Source organism: Fukomys damarensis, unplaced genomic scaffold (genome assembly GCF_012274545.1).
Source record: "Fukomys damarensis isolate Sample0158 unplaced genomic scaffold, DMR_v1.0_HiC HiC_scaffold_37, whole genome shotgun sequence".
Taxonomy (NCBI): domain Eukaryota; kingdom Metazoa; phylum Chordata; class Mammalia; order Rodentia; family Bathyergidae; genus Fukomys; species Fukomys damarensis.
Window position 1 is genome coordinate 21,023,810 of NW_022900949.1, and position 10,682 is coordinate 21,034,491.

Consider the following 10,682-nt stretch of genomic DNA (forward strand, 5'->3'; position numbering starts at 1 on the left):
ATATTCATGCTTTGAAAACAATTAAAAATATTTAAATGCTTACTTTTAGAATCAAGAACATACAGAGAGGCAAAGCAAAAGACAAACAAAAAGAAAACCAAAGGAACAGGAGGAAGAAAAGATTATGTCATAGAAGATTAACAGGAAAATCAGGGCTCATGGGCCTGGGATTTAGCTCAGTGGTTCCACCACCTGCCTCGCAAGTGCAAGGTGCGGAGTTCAGTCCCCAGTACCAAAAAAAGAAAAAGAAAGAAAATCAGGGCTCTAAAAATATGTCAGCTGTTCGATATCTGAATGGTTCCCAATCTTTACTCACAGTTTACCTTCCATGATCTCACCACAATCTTCCCCGCAAAAAGAGATTATGCAGGATTAATTTTTTTCTATTCTGTTTTTCTATAGCACTTATCACCTTCTGACACACATTTTTAAACCATTTGTTTAAGAACATGGAAAAAAAGCCTAATGTTTAATAGAAGCCCAAGATATACTTGATAAATTAATAGGTAAACCAAGTATTGTCCGTACAGAAAGTGAGCACTCCATGTAACTCATTGCTGCAACTCGTCAGTGAAGACAGAGGTTTTTTCACTTTGATTTTGCAATTCTGTTTTGTTTTTTTTTTAAGTAAAACCTAATTCATTAAGTCTTTTGGAACAGTTCAATAATAGCAGAGTTTTTAAACACATTCTGAGCATTATCATATGATAGTAAGGAAATGATTTTGAGGTTTCTAATAGAAAATTTTGATTATTTGTCTTCTTCTTTTTCCATTCTATTTTCCTTTGTTCCGACCACCTTTCTCTCTCTTTCCCTCTTTTTTTTTTTGTTTTTTTTTGCAAAAAGTAGACTATTACAGCAGCAACTGAGGCGAATCGAATGGCCACCCCAGGCCACCACTGCAGCACAACCTTTCTCTCCCGCCTGTCTGCCCCCACGGGATTGTAGCACTGGCTCCCGGAATGCCCACACGCCTCCTGTCCACCAGGCTGGGCGGGAGCCCCAAGGTCAACTACTAACCCCCAGCTACAAGGCGGCTGCTGAGAAGGCCCAGGCCAGGTCTGTGCAAAACAAGAAAACACAGCGCAGAGGGGAGGAAGAGAAGGGAGGGGCCCCGGAGCCCTCCTGAGTAAGAAAGGAGAAGGGGCTTCACAGGGTCATACTGACTGGGGAAAGGGGCAGAGGGCCGCAGCACAGCCAGGGGCAGCCTCAGCTCGGACCAGTGAACTTAAGAGGAGATAGTGACAGTGGCCTAGCTGAGGGTGCTGCTCCTAGCAGAGCTGAACTTCTTCAGGGTCTCCTCCAGCAGGGAAGGCAGCCGGCTCTGGTCAGCCTCAGTCACGAAGCCCAGCCGCGCCAGCCCTGCCGCCAGCTCGAGGAGGTTCTCACCTGGCACCAGTCGCAGCTCAGGTGCTGGTTCGGTTTGTCCTCCAGCTTCAGCCAGCGTCGGCCGTGCTTGGCTCCTTCCTCTGTCACTTCAGTGTTGCATCAGCACCACCTTGGGGGTTTCCACCTCAGCGGGCTCAGGCGTTGGGGTCTTGACAGAAGGGGGCACAACTGGTGATGTCCCCTCCTCCTGCTGGAGGCACTGGGGCCGAGGCTGTCAGGGGGTAGATCCCATTCCTGACATCTTCAAGGAATTTGTCTATTTCCAGAGCTGGTGACTGGGACTGCAAAGTGTGAACTGATTCTCTTCCTTGTCGGGCAGGGATTTCAGCCAGTACAGCCCTGGTATCCATGGTTTTGGTGACTTCCTCCAAGGCAGGCTCAGGGTGCAGGAGCTTCTGAATGAACTGCCTCTGTAAGAAATCTTCTAGAAGCTGAATGGCACTGCTGATGGCTTCCTGTGGCACATACGAGGACTCGCCATTGCCCCAAATCTCTAGCGCTGCCCTCTGCAGGGCACACATGCCAAAAGAGTAGATGTCCTCTGCTGCGGTCCCATTAGCGACCTCTCCCTACTCTGGTGCACAGAAGTGCAGATTCTCTTGCTCTTCCTGACAAGCCTTCCCATGACCATTGATAGTATCAGGAGCCACAGAGCCAATCTTGATGAGTCCGTCGTGCTGGATAAAGATGGGGTCACAGGTTAGGTTCCCACAGATGATGGGGCGGGGTGGAGGAGGGTCACAGAAGTGCTGGTAGCTTAGGGCAGAAAGGATCTGTGTACACCAGTGAGTGCTTCCAAGCCTTTTCATTCATAGTCTTGTGGTTCTTTTTGATCTTCTTCAGAAATTGCTTAAGGCTCCCAGATGACATGTATTCTGTGATAAATATGACCCTGGCCTTGTTCTCTTTAATGTCAGCCCAATACTTTCAGACAAATCCCCATGGTCATCTCTTGGGTCACCTTCTTCATGCCACAAAGCCTTTGCATATGTCTTCTCAGTTGTCAATTTCTTTTTCTTTTCTTTTCTTTCCTTTTTTTTTTTCCCTTCTTTGAGACAGGGTCTCACTGTGTAGTTGAGACTGACCTGGAACTCACTATGCAGCCCAGGTTGGTCTCGAACTCACAGCGATCCTCCTGCCTCAGCCTCTCGAGTGTTGGGATTACAGGTGTGCGCCACCACGCCCAGCTGCAGTTGTCAATTCCTTAGCAAAAACTTTTCTCATGGCTCTATCCCAGACATGTCTCCCTACTATAAAACAATCCTTCCATATGATTTTAGTTTTACAATTATTTTAGTTTTGCAATGTCTTTGCCTAATATGTGTCTACCCTAGGTGGGGACTCACCTGTGAACACAGGGCCCATGTGAGACCTGCTTCACCATTGAACTCCTAGTGCTCCATCCAGTGCCATGAGAAGGTGGATCGTCAATAAATATTTATTAAAAGAGCACATGAATGGCCAGTATTGTTTCTTTGTGTATCTCTACATAAATTGACTTATCACCCAAATTATAATTCAATTTTTCACTAATTAAGTGAACAGCTTTCTTTAGCATCAATTCTTCAATAGTTCAAGTAGCATGTAAGAATTCCTTCATTATCCACTATCTTCTTCTTAGATAAAAATCTGAATATAGTCGTGTGCTACATAACATTTAGTCAATGAACCACATATATAATGGTAATCTCTCAAGACTATATCACTCATGGCATTGTAGCTGTCCTTGTTTATGTAAGAACGTGCCATGGTGTTCGCACAGTGACTGTTATAGTATGGTTCTTAAGAGCGCCCCACAGATCCATGCTGCAATGGCTTGGCCCCCTACTGGCACTACTGGGAAATGGTGGGAACTTTAAGAGGTGGGGTCCTACTGATTCCTGGGGTACCTTCCAAGTAACTGTGTAGCCCTGGCCTCTTCTTCTTTCTTCCTTTCACCTCTCACAGTGGAATGAGAGGCTTTGCTCTGCTCCATGCTCCCACCATGATGTGCTGCCTCACCATAGGCCCCAAAGTAATGGAGCCAACTTACTATTGACTGAGCCCTCCGAAACCGTAAGTCAAATGAAACCTTTCTTCTTCTTTTTGGTACTGGGGGCTGGAAACCTTTCCTCTTTACAAACCGATTGCCTTCGGTGTTTGTTATAATAATGGAAAGCTGACTAACATATGACAAAATTGTCTAGGGACACACTTCTAGAAAACATCCCCAACATTAAGCATTTCATGACTATACTGTTGATATGGTGATTTTTGTTTCTGAGTTCCCTAATACTATATTTTTCCACTTACTATGGAATTTGAAATTAAGGAACTGTTTGGATTTTCAGTTTGGACCATTTGGTATCTACCCTTTTTTTACTCACTGATTTACATTTAAACTTTTCTTCTCTTTACTTACCACGCTGCTTCCATATACAGGCTTGAGTTGCAAAGGTCTTGCTGGTGGTTTGAGCTTAGCCATCCTGGTGCCAGACAGGCTCAGGAGCTGTCTGGGGCGGTGCCTGCTTCGGTTGGAGCCCAGCAGCCCTCTGCTGCAGCTCGGGTACAGTTTGCCCTCACTGGTGTTTCTCTGACTCTTAACTTGGTTCTGCATTCTTTCCTATTTTTGCCTCATGTCTGTCTGCATCTCCTGAAGCTTCCTCTAAGGCTGTGAGCTGAAATCTACCTTGGTCTGCACAGATGGGCTAGATAGTCCCAGTTCTGTTTTCTAGGACAGGAATGCTCCCTGGGGTGACTCAGACCAAGCCCTAAGCACATTCACATGGCAGGTTGGTATTCAGATCTGCTGCTCGCCACGGACTTCCTCCTTCCTCTCCCCTCCAGCCCACCTCCTCTCAGGAACTCTTACCCTGAAGCAGCAGCCCCTCTCCAGTGATTGCTGGGACTGCTCTTCCTTTTCTGAGAATCCCTTCTCTGCCCAGTCACGTGAACTCTGTCTCATGTGCTTCTTCCTCTTCCTCCCACTTTAACACTAGAGTTAGCAATACATCTTTGTCTTTCACCTGCTCCGCTTGGGAAGGCTTTTTTTTTTTTCTTGTGATGCTGGGAGTTGAATCCAGAGCCTTTGTATTTAACGGCCCCTAACCTAACAAACATAGCTTAGCCTCGCCTACCTTTAATGTGCTCAGAACACTTGCACTGCATGCTAGGCAAACACTGTATCCTGATCCCTGTCTCCAGCCCGCCCATCTCAAGAAGTCTTACCCTGAGCTAGGCGTGGTGGCGCATGCCTGTAATCCCACCACTTGGGAGGCTGAGGCAGGAGGATTTCTGTGAGTTTGAGCCCAGCCTGGGCTACACAGTGAGTTCCAGGTCAGTCTCAACTACATAGTGAGACCCTGTCTCAAAAAATAAAACAAAACAAAACAAGACAAAAGAAGTCTTACCCTGAAGGACAAAGCACCAGCTCAAACCCCCACCCTGATTTTCAGATCTGCATGCAGCTGGTGCCCAATTTAAAGAGCTCAGTTTATGATTTTTCTTTTTTTGGATCATGTGAAAGCATATCCAAGTAACTATTACATTTCTCGCTTTCAGTACAGTATTCAATAAATTACATGAGGTATTCAGCTCCTTTTTTTTTTTTTATGCATAGGCTTTGTGTTAGATGGTTTTGCCCAGAGGTTGATAATATAAATGTTCTGTTCTGTGCACACTAGGTTAGTGTAAGCGATGGTGTTCAGAGGTATTAAAGGCATTTTTGACTTAGGTCATTTTCGACTCACAGTAAGTTTATTGGAATACCACACCATCATAAGTTGAGGGGCATCAGTATTCAACCCTCATTACTCAATGTTTCCATCGAACAGTAACTGTGTCGGGCAAAATAGAAATGCTGCTGTGTCTACAGGGAGCCAGTAGAAAAGATGCTTCTAGAGAAGAAAGCCATGCAATAGCCTGCAGTTCCCACTGCATAGGACCTCTTACTGTATTACCGAGCCTGCAGTGTGCTTTCTCTGCAGAGGGCACAGCTTGCAATGATTATCCTCCTGTGTGATGACATCTCTTGCAAGTGGTGAGTGACATTCTTGTCACTCCACCAGCACAGCTAGGATATTAGTATTCGTGGAGCACTTATCAGCATATTTTCTCTTCTGAGGTTTAGTAAAATCAGGTAGAAGTCTAATAACTCTGAGACAACTTTTTCTCCTCAATATCATCCACCAGCACGTTTCCATTTGAAAATGTAATTGTAGAAATGTTCAGGCACTACCTACAAGTAAGTGCAGCTGATATTTAATGTTGTTTTATGAATTTACCCTTAAAGTCAGGCACCATTTATAATTAAGTGAATGACTGCAATCTAATTATTAATTATAAAATGTCTGTTTGCTTTACAAAAGAAACATGGTCCCCAGAGGTCTTTGGTCTTGCGTTTAATTTAATTAGTGAATTTAATACGTGTCCTCTGGATTGCTCTTCTTATACTTTTGCTAAAGGAAGGTAGCTGGCTTGTCAGAAGGAATTACTCACAGATTGCCTAATTAACTGCTTCAATCCTTTGTGATGAGATTCACATGGAAATAGAACAGGCCATGCTGAGGACAGATGGAACTATCCAAGTAGGCATCGTACTCATTGTCATCAGCTCGAAAGTCGTGATCTGTGGCGCTCTAGTCAGTAAAGAGTTGCTTAATTAATAAGGCTTATCGGCTTCAGGGGAAAAAGGTACAGAAATTTCAATTACTTCAATCTAATTAGAGACTAGCTAATGTATAGTATCAAAAAACTTTTAAACATTTAATAGAAAGCAATTATTCACAGATATGAACAATGCCTACATGTAACAACTGGAAAAAAAACAGAACCATAAAAGAAATAACTTCTCTGCAAGGTTATTGATATATTTACCAGAATAAACAGTGGGAGCCTGAGAGATTTAAATCGTCATAGGCTGGGAGGATTTAAAAGGCTCTAATGCTGAGCTAATGTATCATTTTTTAAAAATATCGGTATCACCCCTATATTAGACTGTATGTAACTTGGCCTACCGTGATAGATCTTGACCTAGAAGGTCACACTGATGATCCAAAACCTTATATATAGCATCACCATATTGCCTGATACATTTACTGTACATAGTATCTCCATTCACTCAGGCAGCTAAAATCCTTCTCTTAAAATAAGCCTAAGTATCTACCCACTGATGAATAGAGAAAATGTAGTACATACATACACAAGAGAATGCTTTTTAGTCATTTGAAAAGATTAAGCCTCATCACTCACTACAACATAGGTAGAACTGGAGATCACCACACTATCTGAAATAAGCTAGGTACAGAAAGTCAAGACCTACATGATCTCACTCATTTGTGGAATATTCTTTTTAAAAAGTTTGTCTCGAAGAAATTAAGGGTAGAATGACATTTACCAGGGCTTGGAAAAATGGGGAAGAAAGGGCAGGGAAGGTTTGATCAATGGATACTAAGTTATATAGTTAACATCAAGAGATTTTATTGGACAGTGTGACTATTAGCAGCTATCATGTATCTCAAAAACTAAAAGAAGGAATTTTTGAATGATTTTGCCATAAAGAAGTGATAAATGTTTGAGTAGATAGATATGTTTACTCCAATTACACAATGTATACATGTAGTTAAATGTAACACAGTACCCATTACTATATATATTTATCTGTGATTTTATGTATCAGCTTAAAATAATTTAATTTACAAATTGAACTTAATGATGGACATGGCTGTAACTCCAGCACTGTGGAAAGCTGAGGCAGGAGGATTGCAAGTTTGAGCGCAGCCTGGGAGACTTAGCAATTTAGTGAGACCCTGTCTCAAAACAAAACAAAACAAAATTGTAAAGGGTGATGGAGATAGCTCAGTACAAAGGTCCTGGGTTTAATTCCCAGTGCCACAAAAAAATTTAAAAAACAAACTCAAGTTACTACGGATAGGCATAGAAACCACATTGGAGGCTATTTCTCTAGGTCCATGCCTGGGACTTCTCCATAATACCTATCCTGTGAGAGCTATCTCATGTCAGAGCTGACATGCAAGCTCCCTAGTTGGCCATTCAAGGCTCTGAATGCTCTTGAGTCAGCCTGGGAGAAGAGTGGAATGCAGATAATGTGACTCCAGTCTCTTTCTGTTTGCTGCCATCTCCCTCTCATTCGGAGAACGGAACCTGCTCTAGCTTTTAGTAAACATATTGATGATGACACCAAGTTGCCTTCTAAAGAGACCAAAGGCAGGGGAATCCATTAAAATGCGACTTTCATAATCAGAAGTTTAAAATATTAGCTTGGGAAATGTTGGCTTCAGGGTTAAGCAGCAAAGCAGGTGTAATTTTCATTCATTCTGGGGCTTTCACGCATTCATTTATTGCCTCAAGGCAGAAAAGACAATTAATAGTTAGCCTCTCTGAGTTTAAACACAGTTACATCTATTTAGATATTGGAATGATTATAAAATATAGCACAACTGACAAAAATAATTCTTATTTTTTCATAGTGCCATTGAGCTAAATCCCCAGCTGACAAAAATAGTTCTTAAGGACAAGATGAACAGTGCAGAAACATGACAACCTGATGCTGTTAATTATGTCAGTCCAAAGTGCCAGATCATATAAAGTAAAAAGGAAAATAAAGAAATAAAATCTTGCTCACTTTTGCATCTAACCTAAAAGCAAGTTAATAATTCCTTCCAGTAAAATAAAAAATCAACAAGGACAGGAGGAAAAATAACCCTGGGTATTTTTACCTACAGATAAAGGACAGTTAGAAAGGCAATGAATCTTATGTAATGGTCCACTCAGACCCCTTCTTCAGAACAAAAGTGTTCACTTTTCCAGCTGCTGGGAGTGCCGTGTTAGGGTTTAGATCTAAAATGCTCCCCAAATCTCATGTCCTGAAAATTCTCTGCAGTCATGGTCCAAAGGGGCCATGCTCCTGCTTGAACTGGCAGCAGACCTTGGGGTCACCCTCACAGCGCTGGTTTTACAGTACAGAATGCAAGAGTTATGGGGGCCTGGGGGCTTCCATCCAGGTGTCAGAAGAAAGCTGAGAGGCCAAGCAAGGAGACCCTGAGAAAGCAGTGAGTGCAGCTGTGAGTAAAGCCCAAGGTACATGGGAGACCCCAGGAAGTTGGAGGTACCAGGAACATGGAATGTTGCCAAGGAAAGCTGTGGAGGGTCAGGAGAGGCCACAAGGACTGCAACTGGCAGTGCTATGGGGACGGGGCCATCTGAGCTCTTTGGAGTTCATGTCTCACCACAACCTGCCCCTGGTGCTCGTCATGGAGCTACAGGACTTAATGTTTGCCCTGCTGGGTTTCAGTTCTGCTCTGATCTCATTCTTTTCTATCCCCCCATTCCTTCCTTTTGGAAGGGAAATGTTGACTCTGTGCCTTTGTAGCCTACAAGGTCTTGACTTGTTTTTTTTATTATTATTATTTTTACACAGACTTACCACTAACGGAGGCGCTACAGCCATCAGTGAATTAATCTATTCATGAGTTCATGGGCTGTCAGGAGGCAGAGCCTAGTTGGAGGGGTGGATGACGGGGGTGTGACCTCCCTCTGCGTTCTGGCCACCCTGACATGAGCAGATTTCCTCCACATGTGTTTTCACTATGCCCTGGAGTCAGGCGACCCTGGACTAAACCTCCTGAAATGATAAGCCAAAATAAACTTCCCTTTCTTTGAGTTGTGAGTGTTGAGTGTTTTTGTCTCAGCAATGGGAAAGCTGACAGATAGATGCAGCCTGCTCAAGGCTCACAGTAGGCCTCTCCCGGGAGCTGCCCTCAGAGAAGCTTCCTCGCTCCTGGACATAGCCCTGCTGCAAGTTCAGCCCGCATCCACGAGCGACTGGCCGAGTCAGGAGCCCCCGACCCCTCCACCTCTTCCCGCTTTGAAACATCCTGGGAGGACCCCGATCTCAGAGCTCCGTGTAGGTTGGTAGAAGCCTCTGTGGCAGCTGCATCGCCGTTCAGCTCCTCCTCTCAGTCTTACCGCCTTCACCCCCTTGTAGATGCTGTTCCTCTGCATCCTTTCTGCCTGAAAATCTACACCTCTCTCTCAGGGAGCCTGATCTACGACTCCATCTCCAAATATGTGACTTCCAAATCACTCTAGCAAATAAGGAACAAAGTAAACAGAGTCCTTATAAAGAAAGCAAAGTGGAAAAACAAAACAAATTAAAGGGCAGGAAGACAATCTTTTAACTGAAAGCACGAATCAAGATGACATATACGAGTGTTAAAATCCGCTAATTAGGGGACATTCTCCGCTGAATCAAAACTAAAATCTAACTGTGTGTTATTTTTGTCAGCGTTACTTATTTCATATATGTCAGCTGAGGTTATCTTGACCTTTTAGGATTAAAATGAAACTGGCCAGAGCCTTGAGTTCTGTGTACTTAGAGAAGCACACTGCCCTCCTCCGACGTCTCTGTAAATTCTCGGGCACTTGTGTTCTTGTCAGTCCAGTCCGTGTCCCAGTACTCCTTCTCACTCGTGAGGCGTGGTGGTGCTTTTCTTTCTTCCTCTCCTCCTCAGCCCCACGTCAAGCTCTCTTCTCTCCCCCACGTAGCCCTCACACAAAGATAAGGTGTGCAGTGTATTATGTTGGGTTCGGTGAGTGACACAATGTAAAATCACAATACAAGCAACTTAAAGGGGGACTTGCTATTCATTTTCTTAACGTTTTTATGGGCTAAGAGCAGTTCATAACCATAGTTTCCTGAGCAAAGATAATTTCCTCTCTAAACAGCTCTCTGAGACCCATTCCTTATTATATATCTTCGTCCCATTCCTTATTAGAAAAAAATTTGGAGACTACTAAAAAAGCTCAACTGTTGAGGAAGAGTTACTTAACTTTGTGGTAACTCCATAATTTAAGTGGGAAACTGGAGAATGATTTTAAAATTTAATTTTCAAGGTATATTAAATGTCTGGGTAAATGACCTTAACACTGTAAGTGAAAATAATTATTAAGAAGTATAGTTGTAGGGCCAGCGATTTAGCTTAGTGGTTCTGCCACCTGCCTTGCAAGTGCAAGGGCCCAAGTTCTACCCGCAATACCAAAAAAGAAAAAAAAAAGAAGTATAAAGTATAATTGTATATATATAATTGTCTATTTTGTGACTCAAAATATATAATTTTATATATATTAATTTAAAAGGTTGGTTGGAAACATGCTAACTTATTAACGAGTTTGTAGATGAGATTTATAAAAGCACTGATTTTATTATAATTTTCAAATTTTTAAATTTTAAAAATGATTATATAGTGCCTTTAGAGTTAGGACAAATCAACAGTGCTAGTTTGAAACTGGGGGGG

The 10,682-nt window shown here is 42.9% G+C and overlaps 1 pseudogene; it reads right to left on the reverse strand.

Moving 5' to 3' along the window:
- Nucleotides 1-1,228: 1,228 nt before the first annotated feature.
- LOC104859310 lies at nucleotides 1,229-3,853 on the reverse strand (annotated as a pseudogene).
- Nucleotides 3,854-10,682: the final 6,829 nt, after the last annotated feature.